Source organism: Podarcis cretensis, assembly GCF_951804945.1.
Source record: "Podarcis cretensis genome assembly, chromosome: 2".
Classification (NCBI taxonomy): domain Eukaryota; kingdom Metazoa; phylum Chordata; class Lepidosauria; order Squamata; family Lacertidae; genus Podarcis; species Podarcis cretensis.
In genome coordinates, this window is record NC_137171.1 from 77,979,144 (window position 1) to 78,003,422 (window position 24,279).

The window sequence follows — 24,279 nt, forward strand, 5'->3', positions numbered from 1 at the left end:
ATGGCAACCATAAACTAAAGCTTTGTAAAGATTGCCAGAGGAGGGGGTCAGGCTGCGCCCTGACCAAATGCCAGGTGGATGCCAAAAAGGCATTAAAGCAGGCACCTGGCAAGAGTCTCCTGGGAGAGAGTTCCTAATGATATAATCATTTAGTGAGTTGGTCAACTGTATCATTCTGCAAAGCAATGAGTAGAATTTTAACCACTCTCCTGCTTCCCCAGATGCCTGAACAGTAGCAGGAGCATAAAGATTACTAGAATACAAAGTAGTTGCATGTATAACTCTGCTTAGGTTACCACTTGGTACATGGACAGCTGTAGTAGTCTCAGCATTCCTATGCTGAAATCGTAGGACATGGGTAGTGGTCAACCATTTAAAGAGGGTTGGGGAACTTGTGACCCTCTAGATGTTTCAGGATTAAATCAACAGGGGTTGATTGGCAGCTACAGTCCAATGACACCATTGGCTTCCTATCCTTGCCCTAAAGCAATAAATCTACACAATATTTCTGACATGGGGTTGAGGCAATACATCACAAATTCTCTGAATACTTACATAATGATATCCCTCTGAGCAATTTGCAATAGCAAGTGCAGAGCTCTCTGGGGGAAAGAACAGCATTTCCCCAAATACAAAATTCTATACATTGAATATTTTGAATTGCAGCTCAGTTCTGCTCCTTTGAAGGAAAAAAATATTCACCAAACAGGGTATACTAGTGCCCCCATGTTGCGGATGCAGGCTAAGTGTGCACTGTACAGAAATAATTTACATGCATTGAGGATTAATGGCCACCAGGAACATACTTTCTGCACAGTGCATACTTTCCCCCACAATGTGGGGGCACTATTAAACCCTGCGGGAGTATTGTTTAGAAAGTTTCCACTTCACCCATTTTTGTCCTTTATGCAAGGGACGCCACCACTTTCTAATAATAATACCTTTATTGTATACCCTCCCCCCTCCAACACTCAATCTCATTGCACTTTGTGTGCTTGTCGCCAGTGGCGGAGCTTCATGCTCTGGCACCAGGGGGCAGAGATCAGGCGGGGGCAGGGCTGGCGTGTGTCCTGGGGGTGTGGCATGCTGCCTGTGGGGGCGTGGTGCCCAGCATGAGGGGGGGCAGCCACGATGGCACCCCACTGGGATTGTGCTGCTGGGGGGGGTGCGCTCCCCCCGCCCTCCTCTTCCTCCGCCAGTGCTTGTTGCACAACATACCAACCCCAAAAGTCAGTTGCACTATATTATTTCTGCTGTAGTGTTCTGCTAGTGGAATAATCACTAGCACAACAGCATCACAATACCACTCTGCACTTTAATTTGGTATACCCACTGCAGCAGCATATTTATGTACAGTATTCCATTAGTTCAAATATCCTTATCCAGAAGTTGTAAAGTTGCAAGTTGAAAATACAATCATACATACCGGTAAATGTTGCAGGTCTTTGAAACATAGATAAGGAGTGCCACACTCTTTCAGTTGTTCCACCATGTCAAGCCTTTCAGTTTGCACAGTGGAATGATCATAGAATTGTAGCGTTGGGAGTGACCCCCAAGGGTCATCTACTCCAACCCCCTGCAATGCAGGAATCTCAGCTAAAGCATCCATGACCAGCCAACCTCTGCTTAAAACCCTCCAAGGAAGGAGAGCCCACAATCTCCTGAGGGAGTCTGTCCTACTGTCGAACAGCTCTTACTGTCAGAAAGTTCTTTCTGATGTTTAGTCGGAATCTCCTTTCTTGTAACTTGAAGCCATTGGGGATCTCCTCTCTCTTCTTCCCACACATTATTTTGGGAGTTCTCCAGAGCCCGCAGAGCCAATTTGGGGGGACTTGGAGTGCACAGGGGGAGGAGAGGGGGGAAAGCCCCATTGCATTAGCAGGACTCATTGCACTGGCTCCCTCTAGAGCCCCTGCTCAGCTGCATCCAGCACATAGTGCTTTAAACACTATACACAATTATCTTGGTAATTCTTACAGCCCTGTAAAGTAGGTCAGTGTTAGCATTCTTAGATTATAATGTGGGGTTAGATGAGTTTGAAAAAAAGAACATCTACTGTAAGCATGGGGGCAGTGATGGCTGAAAGCATTTTAAACTAATGCAAAGGCAAAGGATGTTGTAATAATTTAAAATTCAAATGTCACTCTGAATGCCATTATTTGAATGTGCTTCTAATCTTTATTTAATCTTTATTTTTACAATCTTGCCACCTTGTGGTGTGCTTTGGCAATGAAAGTTTGATTTAAATTCCTTTTTAAACTTGATGCATTTTATAATGCAATATGCAAATGACAGGAATAATCCGTGGAACATACTGAGCAATCTGATTATGAAGAGTGTGATTTAGTTTTCTCTGTTCTGCCTTTAGCATATTGTATTTTTGGAGAAGTAAATAATTCTGTTAAATAAAATTTTAGGAAAACAAAACAAAACAAAATAAAACACTGTTGCGTGACCCTGATCTTCAAGCAGCATGACTTTCCAGGAGTTCCATGCGTTTACCTAGGGTCTGTATTTTCTTTTGGGAATGAGGCACAGCAGAGACCGTGGTGCCTTTATGATATATGGGTTATTTACACATATATACAACCTGAGGCTACAATGGAGATGTTCACAGCATCAACACCCCAAGAGGGTCTTGCTTCTCCATTGGCCTCAGTCTTGGATTCAACCAGAAATCGACCACCATTCTCTGACCCCTCTGTCCAGCTTTTGCCTTTAACAGCCTGCAGCCTCACATCATGGCCAACCCCAAAACTCTAAATCGAACTCTGACTTTGTCTTCTATCTCCACGTTGGAGGAGGAGCCCCACCTATTTTCTATCTGGCACAGAGTCTCCTCTCCTTGGCGTTCTTAATGGCTCATTACCTTTTCTTTGTTGACTCGTCTTCCAGGCAATTACCTCATGAGGAAGCTGACCTGGCTTATATTTTAACAGTTGCTGGATCCAGGGGTTCAGGAAGCTTGATTAAATTCTAACACTTACCGGGTCCAGGAATTTAGAAGTGTCTTGTACCCACAAACTCATAACAATACTAAAACACTAAAACCTAGTAATAAAATGAATCCTTTCTCCTTGTTGATGGGACCATGTTTATTTGAGGCCATTTTAAATCTATACTTTCCAGTGAATGTTTACTCCCTCCACCATATGCTGATCTATGGAAAATTGCAGTCTGGATGAACACACAACAGGGGCTTTGTTTCTATCTTGGGCTTCGTTCGCAACATGAATAACACAGCACCTTGGTATATGATGATGTCATTGCCATGCTCCAGGGCTTCTTATTTCAAATGTGAAATGAAATTCTTAGACTCACTGGGAATGAAGATTAGATCAATCAGGCTAGACTAAGTAAACCTAGAAAATAAAAATGCTAACTAAATGAAAATGAATGAAAACCTTTCTGCAAACAATGGCAACCCAAGCACAGAAGTGTCCTGCATGCTGCACTTTCTAAGAGCAGACTGAAGATAGGATAAGTCATTGTCCTCACCCCTTTCCCCACTTCCATTTCTGATAGAAAGTACAGTAGACTCATCAGAGAGATTGTTGGACACTTTGATTAGAATGTGTCTGAGTTAAAGTACTGTATACAGCATCACACGGAAGAGCTTTGGGTGGGAGGAAAGAGGTGTTCTACCTCTTTTGTTGTTATCTTTGCTGCTGTATCATGCAATATGATATAAATTCCATTGTCTCTTGAGCATGGTGGAATCTGCTAATTGATGGAGAAAATAGACACTGATTAATGGGCAATTAGCAGCAGCCAAAATATTCACCCCAAAGCATCTGGAAGTTACACTCATCTGCAAGGGATGGAGGGGCCTGATTGAATTTTGGATTTTGCTATGCTCAGACCTGTTAGATTAAGTGAGGATGCACCACTGGAACTACTGTTTGTACTTAAAATTTATTGCCAGCTATATGCTGGGTGCTGCTGCATAGAACATGGCACTGGCCCAGAGAGTATAACCCAGTACTGTTTTATGCATTTGCTTCTGTTCCCCAGCAGTAGTTGCCCAATAAGTCAAACATATTTATTTTGATTTGGATTATTATTATTTCTTAATTGCCGCTCGTTTTCTTAATCACTACTCAAGTTTTAACTGGTGCTGTTGAAATTTAAGGGGGCATTAACTGGATGCTGATGATTTCTCCTGAAATTTTATACACGGCTTTGAAGGGGCAATTATGCCTTTAAAAATGGCACACAAATCAGGAAATAAAACAATATTACACATCGTTTTAAGTCACAGTTTGAATTAAATAATGCTTTAAAGTGAATGAGCAATGTGTTGGGGGCAGGCTGCTCAAAAGTCCCTGGAGTGTTCCTGACCCACTCCTTCCATGTGCCAGAGAAGTCGGCAGTGGCTCGCTTCCTGTTACATGCTGCCCTTTGTTCTTGGCTTGCCATCATGGTTTGGTTAGGAGAGAAACAGTGACGGCCAGTGCGGCGGCATGGGGTAGGGCACTGTTGCACCACACTGCATTGGAAAGCTATGAGTCCCCCACCTGTTCTCCCTCACCAGCTGCTAGTGGGGGAAAAACAAAGCATGAGTACTGATTTGCTGCAATGGCATGCCAGCCTCTGGTTTGTTTCTTCTGCTGCAGGGGAAAGAAGGGAGCAGGGGCGAAGCAACTAATAAAAATTTTAGCAGTGGCTACTTGCATGCCACACATTATTGAAGTGTTGTGTGCAAACTGGGCCTATAATTCTCCACCTGTAAGATCATTCTATAATTCTATCAGATTTCTGAAAGAGAACCAGCAGGCTGAATATCCTATTGCTCGGGACAGGAGGAGTGTGAAATGCCCTATACTAACTTTGCAAGCAGGTTTGATGCTTCAGATATGAGATTGAAATGGACCTGAAACTGGAGCTAGTGAAATGGTGGCATCAAGTCAGATGTTCTGCATCACTACCAGCAAAGAGGAAGAGGAGACTCAGCACTGTTATCTGATGGAAGACCCACATCTCCTAGAACATCCAAAATGTTTTAGCCTCTTTTCATGCTGTTTATGTCATGTGTAAATATTAATGCAAAACAATGTGGGAGTGAAATCAAATGCACATTCTAGATGATGGCATTATCATCTGGTGAGATTAAGCAAAAACTGATTTTTACATGTGAAATTCTTTTTTTTTTTAATAAGAGGGAAGGCTTAAATGTCTTAGGAAGCATACCTGCTATAAAAGCTCAGTGAGATTATACAATGGGCAAGCCTGAACATTTTTTTGCATGTAAGGTATAACTGAGACATTAGGAGAACCCTTCACGAGCTTATATCTATAACCATACATATATTGTTAGAATCTGATATCGCAGTATTGTAGTCTGCTGCTATTCTCCTACTTCACTTGTGTCCTTTATAGCTTGTCATCTTGAATCTTTCTGTTGTGTTTTTTCCTCTCTCCCCAGTTGCGATATCAAGATTGATTAACCCTAGAAGAAGCTGGTGATGTGACTCCAGTTCCAGTTTATCAACTCATTTCTAAGGATAAATCAGCACTGTGAGTTTTGTATGATGTTCTCAAAGCATTCTAAATAATCTTTAGCTTATCTATTAAGCTTAAATAATCAAGTTTCATTGCTAGCGAAAAGAAACCAGTCAGACAAATGAAAATGGTTGGTTCACTATAATCCTGAAAATATTTGGGAGGAATGGAACACAGCAGTGTGGCAATTGTTCCATAAACTTAGAATTGTAGAGTTGGAAGAGACCCTGAGGGCCATCTAGTCCAGCCCCTGCAATGCAGGAATCTCAGCTAAAGCATCCATAACAGATGGCCATCCAACCTCTGCTTAAAGACCTCCAAGGAAGGAGAGTTCGCAACCTCCCCAGGGAGACTGATTCACGAGCATTTCAGGTTGCCAAATGGAGTGGCCCACTTTATCTCACACTGTGTGCTCTTCTGGAGATTCTTCGGACCCCACCCCAAACCAATAAGGAGGCATATGGGGATAGGAGTGGGGAAAGCCCCTTTGTGCTAGTGGATGTCCTTGCATGTGTTTACACTAGTGGGACCTTTTGAATGAATCCTGCTAAGAAGCTCCCTCTTTCTGAGAATGCCGTTCTGTTCTATATTATGACAAGACTGACACTGTAGGGCTATATGGATATTCAGTTAGAAACTAATAGTGCCGTCCTATACATGTCCACTCAGAAGTAAGTCACTTGCCTTTCCTTGGCTTATTCCTAGAAAAGTAGGTATAGGATTTTTTGCAGCTTAACAGCACATATTAACTTTCTTATAAGTCACATTTAATTTAGTGAGGCTTACTCCCAGATCATGGGATTGCAGCAAGAAAGTTTCATTGAACTCAGTGGCACTTTTCAATATACATGCGCAGGACCATGTTATAAAAGAAGCACATTTTAACACTTGATACTAGAATTGCATTGATAGTGAATTATTCAAGGGAATATAAAATTAGTAGTTGATCTGTCTGCAGTATCCTTCATGGCAGGAATCATTTTCTGGTATTCTGATTGCACCCCCTCCCCGAACAGAAATTATTTGCATTACACAATCAAGCTCATTTTTCAAAATATTTTGTATGTGCATTTGAGTCTTACTCATTCATATAAGATGCAGAGATTATCTAAATGTTATTTTACATGGAAATGTGTATTGTGTTCTGGTGATGCACTGTTACTTTCCACAACGTGAGCTAAATGACCACATTACCTGCAACTCACAAACCAACTCACAATGATTTAAATCATATTTCATTAGAGTAAGTGTATTACTTGAATTGCATGCCCTTAGCTATTAAAGTAAGAATATAGTCTTATTGACTGAAATGACAGAGGATCCTCAAGAATTCAGGTTTTCAAAATGTGGGATAAGTAGGAGAGTTACTTACTGGGTATTACATTGACAGTGAACTCCCATGGATGACACACAAGAATGGTAATTATTTCTCCATAGTCCTTATTGCAGAGGCACTTAAGGTTTAATATTTACTTGCATAGAGGACAGTATGATGCATTTTTATATCTCCCATAAGTTCCTTTTAAATTCTATAGCTAGCAGCAGTTCCCAAATTTTATGTGTCTAGATAATGGCCTATATCTTATCAATTTAAAACAGAAGGCATTTTCATACGGTCTGTGCCAACCATTTTATTATAATTATTAATTCAGTGCATCATAAGTATGGCCACTTACTCAATCATTCCTATTGCACTGCATTAATCAATTAATATTACACTAATTTGTATTTTGGTGTGTGGTGTAAATTGAAGAGAGACAAAAATGTGATCTTTCAAATATTCTTAGTCATGCTTTAATGTGTTCTTGAAAGTGAGTTCTTGCTAATACTTAAGTAATCAGACATTTAAATGCCTGTCTTTGGAAGATTGAAACACACTGAAATCCTGATCCTATAGATCTTTGCAATAGTCACATACAGAGTTCATCCACACTTCTGGTTGAGCTCTGTACCATAAACTCTTGGTACAGGTCAGAGAGGTTTCTCTTTTGTCCCACCACTTTCCCTGGGAAAACCCGCTCTTTATGATGCTGGCTACGTTGAGTTACCGAAAACTCATGCACAAAAATTATTGCACTGTGAAATGATGTGTTTATTTTCCTTCTCTAGACTTGCCTAATCTCTGCAATGCAAAATAAAATTAGATTTGCCAGATGTCTGTGCTTCACTCATATAGGACATTGTGTTATTTTTCAAATAGTAAAAAGCTAATGGGGCCAACAACTGTTGCCAGAGTTTGCACCTTGCAGCAGGGCAGCCTATAATGCCAAGGGAAGGCTATGCCATGTCACCTCATTTCAATATTGGTAGAAGTCATCAAACTTCACATTCCTTAGCTATTAAAATATATGGATTACCACAATACAGCAGCACTTCCAGATTCCAGATTGTGTCCATGCCTGCATTTGTATAGCCTGTTTATCTTCCATCCCACATTGTTCATCTGATCTTTTTGACATGATTGCCATTTTCACACCACAGCTAGGTGTCACTTACTTTCTTTTTGAGCCTCATTGCTGTGGAACTGTTCACCTTGCTATTACTCTGAAAGCCTCAGGGAAACAGCAGCTTTCTTGTAGGAGATGTGTGATTCACAACAGAAAAGGCTTTTTCCTGTCAATCCATCTTGAGCTAGTACTGAAATGAAAAAAAAATCAATGACACGCACCTTGGTATATGTGACTAACTACAACTCCCCACCCGTCACTGCCTATTAAAACCACGTTGGCTATGCATATAATTGCATCTATTGCAGAATGGAGTAATTGTTGGCTACCTGCGATCATGTAATGTGACTTTGTGCAGGGCACTTACTTACGGTCTTAGGTTCCGAATATTGCAACTGATTTTAACTTGTTATTTTTTTTTCTAATTACGGTAGTGTGACTGAGCATGCCTCTGTGACCCACCTGAAATTCAGTTGTGTTTGCATCTGAGAGATTGTCCCGCTTTTTACAAAGTACCATATGCCTCAGCTCTGTGGAGCTACATGGCAGGAGACAAGATGCATTCCTGCTCCATAATTGCATAAGCCAGGTGAGAGCTTCTGTCCTCAGTTGGGCTCCCAAGCATATTGGAGCAATCCTCATTTACTTTCTGCAGTAGTCCCACAGAACAACTCTTCCCCCCTAAGGCATCAACACTTTCACCACATGCATAAACCAGAGGAACAAGGAAAGCAGATGGAACCCCTACATATCTGTTCCACCCCCCTCCCAGTTCATCCTCAGCCATCCTGCTGCTTCCTGCGGGCTACTGGACAACAGCACATCTTGTATAGTGGTGGAGTTAATGGGCTCATCTCTGCTGTTTCTGTCCACATGCCTTTCATCTCTCAGCCCTCCTTCCCTTGCTTCTTCCTGCCACCCTTTGCCTTAATATCCCAGCCAAATAGAACGAATGCACTGCTCACCTTAGTATTTGCCTTCACATTTTGTGTTACAGAGAACAAATCACATCTAATAAGGTAGCAAGCTGGTAGAAGGCAGAGGCATCTTTCCCTATTCCATCCAGAGATGCTGCCCAAGGTGCTGCAGAAAGGACAGAAATGGGGGTGGGGAGATTGTGCACACAAGTCAGCCAAGCCAAGGAAGTAGCTACCTTAGTATTAAATGTGCACCTGCATGTTGGCAACTAATTTGTTTTTATTCTTATTATTACACTATGAAATTTCCTGAACCGTAAAGAAGGAAGCGGTTCAGAACTACTTCCTTCTTTCTGCATTAATATATCAATATAATCATAGTGTTATTCAGAGCCTCCTTTCACCTGTACTGTACACATGTTTGCCTTTTGCTCACCATGAGCCAAAGTCTGCAGTCCTTTATTTCATAAGATCTTATTAAAGCCTTTTCATAATACAATAAGATGAAAGAAACGAGTCTAAGCAGAAACAAAATGGAACGAAAAAAAGAAAATATAGAGTCCTTTCTCAAATGTAGCTCTTAACCCTTGTCACACACAGAAAGAGGTGGATCCTCCCAGCTCTCACCTGGGAGCTTTCTTTTCTTCTCCCAGTCTCTCGCCCTGGGAGATCTTTGCTTCCCTGCTTTTCATTTAAGGTCCTTCTGCCAACCATCCACTACCTTCATGTGTGTGTAATCCATGGATCCTGGTAACAGACCAGAGGATACCAAATAAAAATTAAAGAAAATAGAAAGAAAAGAAAGAAGAAAAATAAATAGGACTTCCAATTTTCTGTTAGTTACATAAAGGAAATTAATAAAAACATTCACTCTTGGATATTCTAATTTCTGTCAAGCAATATTTCCCCAGTTTTCAGACCAAAAATGTCTCAAATTCATTCCTTTTCCATTTCACACAAAAAGTCCAAAAGGGATTATTACCATTAATAAATGTCAGCAATGTTTTTTTGTCTAATCAAACATATCAACTTTGCCTCCAATAACTTCAACAAACCATTCTTCCAATATTAAACAATAAATACATATAGGCATTCAAGGGTTATTATTACTGACCCCCATGTATCCCAATCAGTCAAAAAGTAATGGTAGCTGTGTTGACCCATAAGAATTCCAAAGTCCATATTAGAGACTGCAGTGTTAAGCGGTATGTAAATTTCTGAAATAAATAAAACAAGCAAAGCATAATTGGGAAAACCTTTAAGTGGAGAAAGCCAAATTATTTCCCTGCCTTGGACCCTATTGTCTCATTGAAAAGGAAGCAAAACTAATTTCTGGCTGGGGATAGCAAAACAGTTTGAGCCACCTATGGCTCCAGGTTTGCCAAGGAAGAGCAATATGAGATGCAACATGCCTTACAAAAGAGGGAAGCTATTCTTATTATACAAGCACCTGGCGATAAAACAGTGCAATTAAGTTTTCATTATCAAGGAAAGTGAAATACTAGTACTGAAATTTCATTACTAGCCAATATTCTCATGATGCCCTTATTCAAGGAGAAAACAAGGAAGTGCTTTAAAGGAAATGTTAATACTGTGTTGAAAAGATTCCACACCTGAGAAGCAAATATAAATACAGTGCAGGAGGTGGTTTCTGAATAGAGTACATGGTTTTTCAGTGTGAATTGTCATTGTGTAAAAAGGATGTGTCAGATCTTGATTTGGGTTACCCTGTCAAATATGAAATGACTTTTCTCTTTGCCCTTGATTGTGTTGTTAAAAGGTAAACACAATCAAAGGTAGAGCACACATAGTGGCATGGGGTGAAAGAATCCCTTGAAATGGCATTGTGCTTCTGCGAATGATGCAAAGAATATATGTATTTTCCCTCCTTTTCTTCAAATATTTTTTCCCTTATAGGATCAAAATATTTTCAACTGTATACCAGATACACATTTACATACTATTTAAATTTCATGCCAATTTTCTTATTTAAAAGTATGGAATGGATTTTGGAATGTGAAAACTGAAATAGACCAGAAATGCACTGATTCATCCTTATTTTGCAGTGCATTTAAGCGCTGTCCTGCCCGCCATTCCGCCTTCTCAATAAGCAACAGTGACCTGCCTGCCAGAAAACTAGCTAGTATAGTGGCTTTGCCTCACCTTGAGAGAGACTTCTTATTCTTATTCTAAAACCAATGGAGCAAACAACAACAACAACAAAAACCCTCAAATCAATCAGGAATGACACTGGAGACATTTTTATCGAGTGGGAGACACCCACTAAGGGAAGAGGAAAAGAGATTTTTTTTGTGTGGATTCCCCTCCTTGCAACCCCCAGCACTCCAATAATCTGTTTTGAGGGACCCCAACTATGCAGAACAGATTTCCGGATAGGTGTAGGGGAAAGGGGACAGCAGCAAAAGTCACTTCCCCCAGTCCTCTTTTGGGGATGTATCTAAAGCAACAGTGCGTGGTGGACTAATTGGACCTCACCCTATATATGCCTAGTTCTGTAGATGTAATTGTAAGATTAGGACTCTAGGGCCCCAAAATTGGGTGCTTTCTACACATTCTGTGGTCCTGGAAACATGTATGGTTCAGGAAGACAAATATTATGTACTCGGAACAAAAGTTGCTTTTTGACTTTTCTAAGGGTTATGATAGCTATTTGGGCATATTAACTGTTTCTAAATATTGGCTGTGCTATATGCTATGTTTAATTGCTCTTCTTCTGCCACATTGGATGGCTGTTTTGTGGGTACTCTGTATAACCAACAGTTCTCCCTGTGTGGGGATAGAGCAATAAAAACATAAATGCATTTTCTTTCTTTCTTTCTTTCTTTCTTTCTTTCTTTCTTTCTTTCTTTCTTCAGTCATTTTCTTTTGAAGAAATGCTTTATTGCCAACTCCCATAGTCAGTCCTAATATCACCTGATGCTCAGCATCTACTCCTCAGTATAGGATGTATAGCTGATTTTCAGTACAGTAATGTTGGAAGAATTCAGCCACACTTAATATAGAGAAGGCTGGCTCTTTATTTTCTGCAGTTGGGGAAAGAATAGTGTGCTAATTATGCAAGACAGACGCTGAAGTATGAATGAATAATTCTGAAGATGAAATGTGGTGTTTTTAATCCCATTAGCTATTAAGAAACATTTCCATCTGGAAAAGACCAGATCTTGATAGGTTTAATATGAATGTTTTTATATTGATTTAACACTTACCAATATTGTGTTTACTGCTGTGCAGTTGTTTACATGTTTCTGAAGCAACTGCTGCACACATTTTTCTGTGTTATGTAGTTGCTCTTTTAATTTTTGCACATTTATTTTTTGTTTGTATACTCGCATTATATACTGCTGCTTATTTAACCGTGTTTCTATAGCTCTTGGATCTGTATAAAGGAAAATAAGCTGAGGCAACTGTGTTAAGATGTCATCACATATTGCTAGTTTGGAATGAGTATTAGAATTTGATCTCATTGATCACCTATGCCCTTTTAACTTCACTTACAATGCTGACACTTACCCCAAATTCAGATTAGTCAAATTCAGTCAAGATGCATTTGCCACCATCTAGAGCAGGCTTCCTCAGCCTTGGCCCTCAAGATGTTTTGAGACTACAATTCCCATCATCCCTGACCACTGGACCTGCTAGCTGGGGATCATGAGAATTGTAGGCCAAAAACATCTGGAGGGCTGAGGTTGAGGAAGCCTTATCTAGAGACTTAACCTGTGTAGACAACATCAAGGAGAGCTCCAGTTCTCTGCTTCTGTGCATGTGAAACCTCCAGGATCTGACAAGTAGTCAAAATGCTGCTTTGGTTGAACTTGGTTGGCCTAGTTACCTAGCAATTGCTTGACTTGCTGGGCCTTGCAAGGAAACATTCTGAATGGCCCCCAATAACTAATAATAAAGGCTGTGCCTCTCAGGGGTCCCTGGGGCTTCTTACCTGTACCTGCCCCTCTTCACAGCTTTTACACAGGTTATTGCTATGAGGAAGACTGCTGGAGGTTGCTTTCCATGCTTCTGGATGCAGCAGGTGCCTTCACAGCAGTGGAAGATTATCCTCCACATTATCCTAATACTCTCCAGCAGCTCAGACCGGGGGTTAGGTTGGTCTCCATTAGAACCTGAAAGGGCAGGAGTTCCAAAGTCATTTCCCGATGACCTGTTTCTTGAAAGTGCATCCTGCCTTGTTTGCAGAATGTTTGTGAGGAAGTCATACAATGTCCATGGTTGATGGACCATTTGTTCTGATTTGTGAGATTATACAATGTCATTCAAAGCCATGGTTATCTCACACGTTTCCATCCATTTCCCTGTCACTTTCCTTACTTCAAAAAGTTCAGGAGCTTTCTGGAAGCGGGTTTGTTACAGAAGAGCACCAAATCCACTTTAATTGCACAACCTGAATTTGCTGGTATGCAGCTGAATCCTGACTGCAAAATTGCAGCAATCTGAAAGCAGCCTAACGACTATTAATCATTCTATACCTGCTTTTCTGAAGTGGTAAAAGTGAGGATTTTTTACATTTTTACAAAATGTAAAAAATGGAATAATTTTTCTTTTGGTATGCTTTTCAGTATGCTGCAGATATCAAAAAAGGAAGGTTAAAAAAGACTGCTATAAAAAAGGAGGTACAGACAGAGAAAGTGAGATATTACGATTTCACTCTTCTCACTGGAAGAACACCAATTCTTTCCTATTTTCTGTGTTTAGATTGGTGCCTAGCAAAATGGATGTTTTACTAGGTTCCTGTCAAATTGCCTCTTTAGTACCTCATTAACCAACAAATGCTTTTGAATATCAGGTCACAAGGGATAGTGTTCCTGATGCCCAGCAGCTTCAGTAATTGCAGTTGCTGTACAGTGACTGCAGTGTAGCAGCAGTGGTCCTTTCCATTGTTGAATTGTGATGCCCTTTAAAGGATATCTGTAGGGTTAATAAGATGCTAATACTAACAAGGAAAAAAGGCCAACATATTGCCTCTGTTTCTTAGGGTATTGTTTTGATGAATTGATTGGGGAAGGTTTGCTCATCTTTCAAGACCTTGATTTAAAATTTCAAGTTCAAATTTCATATCTGTTATTTGCAAAAACATAGTCCATATTCGTTTTCTGTTTATGAAAACATATCACTCAGGATGGCTTGCAATATTTAACATTACTGCATTATGCAGTTGTTCCAAAACTGATAGAGTTGAGGCTAATGTTGAAGACATACATAGAAAGGATAGGGAACCATTTTAAATGATATGACCCAAAGTAACAAATAAAGAAAAGAAAAAAAAAACCAACCCAACCTGCTGGTGAATTCTAGCTGTGCAGAAACTTGGTGGCCCTCACCATTGATTCTGTCAGTGTCTCCAGCTAAAAAGAATGACCATAGCTGCTTTAGAATCTGGATCTGACAGCAACAGTAAGGATATTGAAAGTGAAATAATGACCTTTAACATTGACAATTATACTACTGACACCATTTGTTAGATCATCTGTTTATTGACAAAGCAACTGAAAAGTAAATACACTTTTTAAAAATCTCTCTGTTCAAGAACACTGTGAGTGACACCAGCTTTGTGTTTTCTGTGCTTCAGTTGCCAGTATAATAACAGTCACAAGGAAGTAATGACTACTGTGTTTGTTTATATTTCCTATATGACCCATAAGATTTCCGTAGCAACTTACATTGTTGCTTTACTCACCAAACCTCATCCATTCTACTAAGAGATACTAACTTGGCTTCACTAGGTGATGTATTTCCTCAGGTACTAGAGTGCAGCAGGTATCTCCAATTCAAGGATAATATGGTAATATACATAAGAGAGAGGGGACTTAATGCATGTTTTGTTCCTGGGTTCACACAACTTGGGAAGACAGCCAGCAAAGAAATAAATTTATAAATGCAAATGTTAAAAAAATAAAATTCACAACACAGCATGGAAAATGACAAAACAGGAGTGTGCTGCATCTTCTCAATAATAACAAAACAGAAAATAGTCAATAACACCCAGAAACTACTTTCATATACAGCAAACACAGGATGGAAATTATTTTAGCTTACACACTGTTTTAGCATTCACAAAAGAGCAGAATCTGGGGGGTGGGGTGGGGGTGGGATATAATAAAAAACCTGCTTAGAGTGTTTTGGCCATTGGAGTTACATTTAAGTATCCAATACTATTATTTATTTAGTATTGTAGTACTATAATATTTATCATATATTTAGTTAGCAAACAAAATACTTTTGTTTGTTTGTTTAAATGTGCTTTTAGTCTACTCTTACTTGATAACAAGCCCAAGGCAGGGTACAATAGAGTACAGTAAAACATAAAACAATCCAACAATATAAGTGTCAGCATAGATGAAATACAAAAGCATAACAGGGATAATACAGCAGTAAAGCAGCCAACCATATGAGAAAACAGATGTATTTGCAGTTGACAAGAAAAACTCAGTACAGTATCTGAGGGGAGGGCATTCCACAGTCATGGTGCTGCAGCAGAGAAGGCCCTTTTATAAGTCACCACAATGGCATGACTACCACAAGTCCTCCCCTGCATGTCTCAACTCTGGGCTGTTTAGGTCCCAGTTGTTTAGAACTTAATATGCTATTAGAAGCACCTTGACAGCCTTTGTAACTCTGTTAGGAGAATTGTTATATGGTCTTGATAACTGCTCAACAACTGAGCAGCTGAAGCTTTGGGACCATTTTCAAGGGCAGCCCATTAAAATATTTTCTGGGAGTTCACCAGTACACATGGGTATAGTGGCTAGGCTATTCCTTTCCAGGAACTACTGTAGCCTGAGAACAAGTTGACGCTTGTAAAAGGCACTCCCGGCAAGCAAGGCACCTTGCACCCCCAGTGACTGTGGTGGATCTCTGAGCATCCACAGACTATGAACCTGCTCTTCCAAAGGGATCGCATGCATGACCAAAACCAGGATTGACACCTAATTCCCAGACCCACAAGCTCTCTGTCTTGTCAGGATTCAGTCTCGGCTTATTGTCCCTCATCCAGCCCACCGCAGCATCCAAGCACTTTAGAAGACATCTGAAGGCAGCCCTGTTTAAATGACCAATGTTTTAATGTATTTTTAATATTTTGTTGGAAGCTGCCCAGAGTGGCAGGGGAAACCCAGCCAGGTGGGCGGGGTATAAATAATAAATTGTTGTTGTTGTTATCCAGAACTCACACAGCCTCACCTGATTCCAGTGTCCAGGAAAAAAATAGAACTGATTTCAGCATGTTGTAGTGGCCTGGGTGGTGTGGCAGAGCCATGGAAAGCACCCCCCCCCAACACTGGCATCACCATAGGAGCCAACTCCAATAAACAGCCAGCCCAATAAAATATTTGAGGGGGCCAGACCTCCCCAAAGCTGATGGACATTGCCATTCAAATGGTGTGCGTGCACTGTGTCATGTGATCTATTATGTGGGGCAGGGCATACCTCCCTCCCTAATGTTTTGTTCAGGTTGGCACTCCTGTACATCACTGTAGCTCATCAGTATGGGGCTGGGATGAAGCAGGGCAGTGGCAACATTGGGGCTGCCCTGACCCTTGAGCCACTACCGTACTGATGGCACTGAGTTCCAAAAATTAAGGACACTACCCTAATTTAAAGGTTGTATCCTGGGCAACAAATGCAGATCAGATCCAAGCAAAACAAGCAATGGTTTCAATGAGAGTGTGTGCTTAACTCTTCAGTAGATAAGAACATGACTTAACAACGCTTAATATTGGTTGAATTGTGTTCTTTTTCATTGTAACAAAGTCATTACTCATCCTGATGGCAACCGCAATAAAAAATATCTGGGTTTTTCTTGTAGTTTGTGAAATGGTTCACCATTGGTTCTAGCTTTAGTGTATAAACAGCAGCTTATGGGGAAGTTTCCCCAGCACATCTGGGTTGTGTGCTAGAAAAATAGGTGACCACTGTCCACGTACTGTGCTCCACACTAGAACAATTCTAATTTGAAAAGTAGTGCTTGGAAATGGAGATAATTGCAGGGCCGTTTAGTGAGGGCAGCGTGAAACTTTACTCTCACTTCAGCTTTAAGTGTAACGCTTGATCACATCATGTAGAGAGATGCATTAGTGGCCACTGTATAATCTCAGCAATATGACCAATTGCTGAAGGGATGAATTGTTCCAAAGAACTAGTGCACAGAAATAAAGCTAATAGGCGATGTGTTGGTCTGCAGTACAATCTTCCTGCTGTGATAAAGGGTTCCAGTATTTGATACCAACAGCTCTCACAGTCACCGTCCATGAAAGAAGGTTTATTCCCTCCACCTGCAATGTTTGCAACTGACATTATTCACCCTGGTTAGGAAGGGGAATTGTTTTTTTCCTAGCTGCTGGGGGGGGGGGAGAGAAGTATTTTTCAAACCTAATTACTGTGTTTATAGATATACTTAATGATCAAATAATCATTTGTTGAAAACTGTAATAGACATGATTAACAAACATGATCTTATTGTACCATATTTCTTTGAGACTTACAATTATATCCCACTTCCTAACCAAAAAGGTAATTCAGCTTGCAATAAAATAGGACAAAATACGTACAAAATAACAATGCAAGAACAAATATAAGCAACCACAAAAGCATTAAAAACAATCTTCTCAATACTCAAGTAAAACAGCCAAGACCACAAAAGCCTTAAAGTGGTTTTTTTGGGGGGAGGGGGGAATAATTGTGTTGCTTGCAATCCTGCTGTTGGGTTTCCTTCTTTTAATTACAGGCATGGCTGGGATGATTGTTTTTACTGGGACTGCAGCACATAGGAAGGTTGGGGTTATCCCCCCCTCAACCTTTACAAAAATGGACTGTATGACCCTCAGAGTCCCTCCCAACTCTACAACTCTATGATTCTATACCCTCCCTATAGTGCTGCAGTTAGGAAAAACTCTCATCTGTCACAACTGAAGCTTCTAACCCCACCTCCTAACCCTGCCATGCCTTTTGTGTGTGTGTGTGTGTTTTTAACAAGATTGTGGTGGGAGAAGAAATAGTTAAACTTTCCCTTGCAGTGCGGTCCCATTAAAAAATTGCCGCAAAAATTGGTCCCCCCCTTTAATTACAATCTGGTTGCAAGTGCTGCATTTAGTGCCATACCTAAATACAGGGAAGCAGGGAACCAACTGAAATTCTCTTAGCAAAGTGTTCCAAAGAGCAGGGGCTGCAATGGAGAAGGTGGAGTCCCCTGTGTTTTGGCCTCTCCTACTGATCTGAAGACATAATCATGGAGGAGGACACATTGCTCCTGGTATCCATGAACTTTAATGGGGGGGCACTCATTCAACCACAGCTGACAGGTGGTGGAAATAATACACATTTAGCATTATAGAGAAAGGGTATAAAACAGAGGGGGGAGGCCAATAAGACCTGCTTCCACCCTTTCTGGTAAGGTAAACCAGTTGTGTCCTCCCCCAAACTATCCAATAATTGCTTCCACCGCACCATCTGTAAACCTTTACAACCCCCTGGTGGGGTAAAGTCTGGAAGGTCAATGCAATTGCTTTCCAAGGTACCCCAAGGCTGCCAGATCCCTTTCAATTTTCTTGCGAGGGAGAGCTAGTACCTGGCTCCTTGTCTCTCCTAGAAATTAGAGCAACCTGCTTTTCTCTGTCAACCTCAGTCCAGTGTCTCAAATGGCTTAGGCTTGGGGTGGGTGTGTTCACACTAATCCTGTGAGTTGGCAACAATGCAGAGACACAACTGTTCAAATATATAACATTTATTAAGAATAAGGAAGGCAATGGGTATAACGAAGGGACAGAGCAGAATACTTCCAAAACAAAAGGTGCTCTTTAGCTGGAGTCTACCTGATCCTGCACTACTGTAGTTATTTACTAGTCTCTGCTAGATCTCTTCATGAGCAACACAGCATAGATGGTCAGTTGCTGGCTTGCTGCCCACATAGGGTTGAGTGACAGCTGGCACTTTGTCAGCCATTCAGAGCACGGGTCAAATAGAGGGCAAGAGAGCATGGTCTTTCTCCACAGGGTGCAGAACAACCTGTATGAAATACAGTGGTACCTCAGGTTAAGTACTTAATTCGTTCCGGAGGTCCGTACTTAACCTGAAGCTGTTCTTAACCTGAAGCACCACTTTAGCTAATGGGGCCTCCTGCTGCTGCCGTGCCACCGGAGCACGATTTCTGTTCTCATCCTGAAGCAAAGTTCTTAACCTGAAGCACTATTTCTGAGCGGAGTCTGTAACCTGAAGCGTATGTAACCTGAGGTACCACTGTACCACAAATGTCATACGTTCAAGTCTTAACACATGAAAACCAGAAAGCAACAGTCATTTGGCAGTTCCTTCTTAATGGTTTGAGATGTACTAACCTACAAAGAATTAATACTTCTATAAAACTTTCTGAATGTTTCTAAACATCTAGAGCAGGGGTCAGCAAACTTTTTCAGCAGAGGGCCAGTCCACTGTCCCTCTGACCTTGTGGGGGGTGTGGACTATATTTTGAAAAAAAATAATGAACGATTTCCTATGCCCCACAAATAACCCAGAGATGCATTTTAAATAAAAACACACATTCAACTCATATAAAAACACCAGGCAGGCCCCACAAATAACCCACAGATGCATTTTAAATAAAAGGGCACATTCTACTCATGTAAAAACATGCTGATTCTGTTATGTTGTGGGTTGACATAGCAGACGACACAGCGATTTCTCCAAAGCAGCTCTTTATTTTGTAAGCTGGAATAGAACTGACTGCAAACAGCTCAGCCGGCCTGCTTTTATAGGCAGCCGGCTGTCAACATTGTAGCAACAACAACCCAGGGTTTCCCGCCTAAAATAACTGACGTGGACCTGAGTGAAAACTATCTACAGTATCCCCCTGCTGGCCCAGGGTGAGAACTTCAGTACATAACAGATTCCCTGACCATCTGCGGGCTGCATTTAGAAGGCGATTGGGCCGGATCTGTCCCCCGGGCCTTAGTTTGCCTACCCATGATCTAGAGCTATAGCCCATTGGTAGAACAGGCTGGTACTATAATTTATAAAATATACTGGGCATACAATAATCATGTACTTTCCCTAGTCTCTATTTACACACTTATTTACATACAGTATAGGTAGATTTGTTTTTTAGGCAGTCAATATTTGTAGTATGTTCCAAACAGAAAGTATATCAAAGAAATAAAGGTGTAAGAGAGAGCATTTTATGTAAAATACTTGAGATCAATAATACTTATTTTACGCAATACCTTTAAGTGCTGTGTCAGCTGTATAATATACATTAATAGATTATATGTATCCAGTACTGAATGCTGCCCCCCCCACATTGGGCTGTACTCTATTCCCATTAATAAGTGATCCAGCTGCTATATTTCATACTGTCATTATTAGTGGCGTGCTGCCCTCTGTCCTGGTTCCTTGCCAGGACAGCATTTCAAATGTTCAGTGATAGCCCCTTTCAGATATTCTTTGCATGTGAATGCTAGGGTACAGTATTGTTGCAGGCTTTGCTCCCAAAATTCATTCTGAGAGGAGCACTCTCTGTACAACAGCAGCAACCATGTAGAGAGGCAGAGCTCTACAACCAGGCTGCTAATGTTTTTGCAGGGATGAAGAAAAGCAGTATCAAGATTGGTGCCCTATGGGCGCAATGGCAAGGCTAGTCTGGGGCTCCCACCAGATTGCTTGCCCAGCCCAAACCCTGCAGCCTTTCATATCAAAGCATTCGAGGCTACCTACTCATGTTATAAGACTCTTGGGACATGCCAGAAGAAAAACCAGGACATAATCTCTCCCAGGGACTATATGATTGCATCCTTAAATAATCAGATCTGCAAGTTATTTATCTTTGTATAGAGAACAATGAGAGCTAAACTAAGCTTTTAGGCACGGCCAGAAGAAAACATAGTGAAATGTTAATCAAAATAATAACTTAATGAGGCAATCCAACCACTATGTCAAAAACTATTATTAATGTCCTTTTGTTTGTTGAACAATACAGAATTTAAGCCCTTGTTCTACAATTAATATTATATAATCATGAAATATAACTTTCTCAGTGAGGAGTCCCACCCTCAGCATCATTTCAGATATTTCATTGAACTAAAATCCTAATGAGGTCTGGACTTTAAGAATATCTTGCAAAACCTAAATTCTAATGAGATGTTTAAATTGAATAATTGTGAAGAATGGCAGTATTCTATAATAATGATAATGTTAGAGTACCGACATGTTTTTTATTGTTTAATTTCAGAATGTTCTCCGGAATTTTTAAAACTGGGGCAATCACTGTGAGTAGGGATGGAATTTTCAGAAATTATTGACCTTAACCACCTGAATCATTTCTAATGAGACAAGATGGCGGCGCGTGCAAACGCTGCGGCTGAGAGCTCCCGGGAGGGGAGTCAGGGTTTGTTAGGACGAATTATTTATAGTCGATACGAAATGCTGTTGTACAGAGACAGAAGTAGCAGCAGATACAGATGTAGAAACTGTGCTGTGTGGGAACAGCTACGGGCATGCGAGATTCCAGAAATCGTAAATCACTGGTGTTGGAGGAGGAGGAGGAGGAGAGAGTGGAAGCAGAAGAGAGGCCGCAGAGGACAAGGTCAAATGAAAGAGAGAACAAAGACAAGGAAGATAATGAAACAACGATGCAAACTACCTCTTCCAAGTATCTTTTATGCTAATGTGAGATCATTGGCAAATAAACTTGACGAATGGAGGCTTTGGGTAGGAGTGGAGGAAGACATCCGGGATTGTTGTGTGCTGATACTCACAGAGACATGGTTAAATTCAGCTATTCCAGACACAACTGTTGAATTACAAGGTTTTACAACGTACCGGTGGGACAGGACACAGGATTCTGGCAAGAAACAAGGTGTGTGTGTGTGTGTGTGTATTTTTGTAAATCAAAACTGGTGTACGGACTCTGTCAAGTTGGATACCTACTGTTCTCCGGATGTGGAATTTCTGACAATTAAATGCAGACCTTTCTATCTTCCCTGGGAATTTACAACAGTGGTGTTAACAGCGGTGTACATAGCACCAACTACAAATGCATGCAGGGCCATGAGCAGTATGCATGAAAACATCAATGCTAAATTGAGCAGATACCCGGAGGCTGTGCACATTATTGCAGGGGACTTCAATCACACAGATGTGAGGGCAGTACTCCCAAAATTCCATCAGCACATTGAGTGTGCAACAAGGGGAGAAAATACTCTTGACAAGGTGTATACGAACATTAGACGAGCATATGAGGTCAAGACCTTGGCGCACCTCGGTGGTTCAGATCATGTGTCCCTGCTTCTGACACCAGTATACACACCCCTCAGGAAACAAGGCCAGATACAAACACGGATGGTTACGGTGTGGCCTGAGGGAGCCTCTCAGCAACTGCAGGACTGTTTCCAGGAGACCGACTGGAATATCTTCGACCATGAAGATCTAGAAACTTATACATCAACGGTCCTGGATTATATTAGATTCTGCACAGCAAATGTCACCAGGGAAAAGTATGTTAAGTTGTATCCGAATAGGAAGCCCTGGATGACAGGAGAGGTTAGGAGATTATTGAAGGCCAGAAATTCTGCTTTTAGAACTGGGGACCGGGTATTGTATGGCATAGAAAGAGTGAACTTGAAGAGGGGTATCAGGAAAGCAAAAGTGGAGTACAGAGGAAAAATTGAGGACCATCTGAGAAATCATGATACTAGACAAATGTGGCAGGGAGTCCAACATCTGACTGGTTATAAATCAAGGAATTCATCAGTGGTAGAGAGTACTGCTTCCTTGGTGGGAGAGTTGAATACCTTCTTTGCCCAATTTGAGGTGACACCAACAGTGACTCCAACAGGGATGCCAGAGCTATTGGCGTCACTACCTACAGGAAATGCTGCCAGGGTGGAAGAGGGAGAAGTGAGGCGAATATTAAAGGAGGTAAACACGAGGAAGGCTATGGGCCCGGATGGGGTGGCTGGCAGGGTGCTAAGAGATTGTTCGGACCAACTGGCAGGAATCTTTATGAAGATTTTTAACCAGTCTCTGGCCCAAGCCACTGTTCCACCCTGTCTGAAATCTGCTACCATTATACCCCTGCCAAAAACATCAAAGATAGACAGTCTGAATGATTTTCGCCCTGTGGCGCTGACACCCATTATAATGAAATGTTTCGAAAAACTGGTGAGGAAGCGCATCTTATCTTGTCTGCCAGTGGGACTTGACCCTTACCAGTTTGTGTACAAGGCCAAGAGATCCACAGAGGATGCTGTGGCAATGGCTTTACATGCTGTCCTGACTCATTTGAAGAAGCAAGGGAACTACGCAAGATTGTTATTTGTAGACTTTAGTTCTGCATTTAATACTATTCTTCCACATAGATTGGTGCCCAAATTATTAGACCTGGGACTTCCACCATGTTTGTGCAGGTGGATATTAGACTTTTTATCAAACCGTTCCCAAAGGGTCAGGTTGGGTTCCCACGTCTCTGCAGATCTCATCACGAATACGGGGACGCCACAGCGGTGCGTGTTGAGCCCGCTTTTATACACGCTCTATACAGCTGACTGTGCCCCCAAATACCCCAGTAATAAGATCATTAAGTTCGCAGATGATACAACGGTGGTTGGTTTAATTACGGCTGGAGAAGGGGAGACGGCCTATAGGAAGGAAGTTGAGCAGTTGGGGGAGTGGTGCAGGAAAAACAACTTACTGCTTAACTTAAAGAAAACAAAAGAGATCATTGTGGACTTTAGGAAATATAAATTGAATATTCAGCAACTTATTATTGAGGGGAAGTGCGTGGAACAGGTCTCAGTGTTTCAATTTCTGGGAATGGAGTTGAGAGACGACCTAACCTGGGGAGAGAACAGCAAAGACCTGGTGAAGAGAGCACAGCAGAGGTTATATTTTCTGAGAATCCTCCGGAAAAACAATCTCTCAAAGGACCTGTTGATGGCATTCTACCATTGCACTGTGGAGAGTGTACTAACTTATGGTCTGTGCGTGTGGTTTGGGAGCTGCACGGCCAGGGAAAAAACAATGCTATCCAGGGTTGTAAAGACTGCAGAGAGAATTATTGGGTGCACTCTTCCCACCTTAGATCAAATCTATGCTGCCAAGTGCCATAAGAAAGCGGCAGAGATAGCACATGATAGTACGCACCCCGGAAATGATCTCTTTCAGCTTCTGCCTTCTGGAAGAAGGTATAGGGTTATAAAGGCCAGGCCTCGCCGCCTGAAAAACAGTTTCTACGCTAATGCAATTCTGGTTCTAAATGCAGCATAAGGGGTCTCTGTAGTATAGTGTATTTTAAAATGGGATTTTAGAGTTTTTCAGGGGTTTTTGAATGTTTTATGTAGTTTTATGTAGTTTTTATGTAGTTTTATGTAGTTTTTATGTAGTTTTATGTAGTTTTGTGG

At 41.2% G+C, this 24,279-nt stretch overlaps 1 protein-coding gene across 13 annotated transcripts in view; it reads left to right on the forward strand.

Annotated features, from left to right (window-relative positions):
* ATP2B2 (ATPase plasma membrane Ca2+ transporting 2) overlaps nucleotides 1-24,279 on the forward strand; it is a 361,888-nt gene that overhangs the window by 125,704 nt on the left and 211,905 nt on the right. For all 13 annotated transcript variants that reach the window (XM_079967266.1, XM_079967269.1, XM_079967264.1 and 10 more), the window contains exon 3: nucleotides 5,426-5,517. The gene's annotated coding sequence lies outside the window, so the exon portion shown is untranslated. The remainder of the gene's footprint in view (nucleotides 1-5,425; nucleotides 5,518-24,279) is intronic.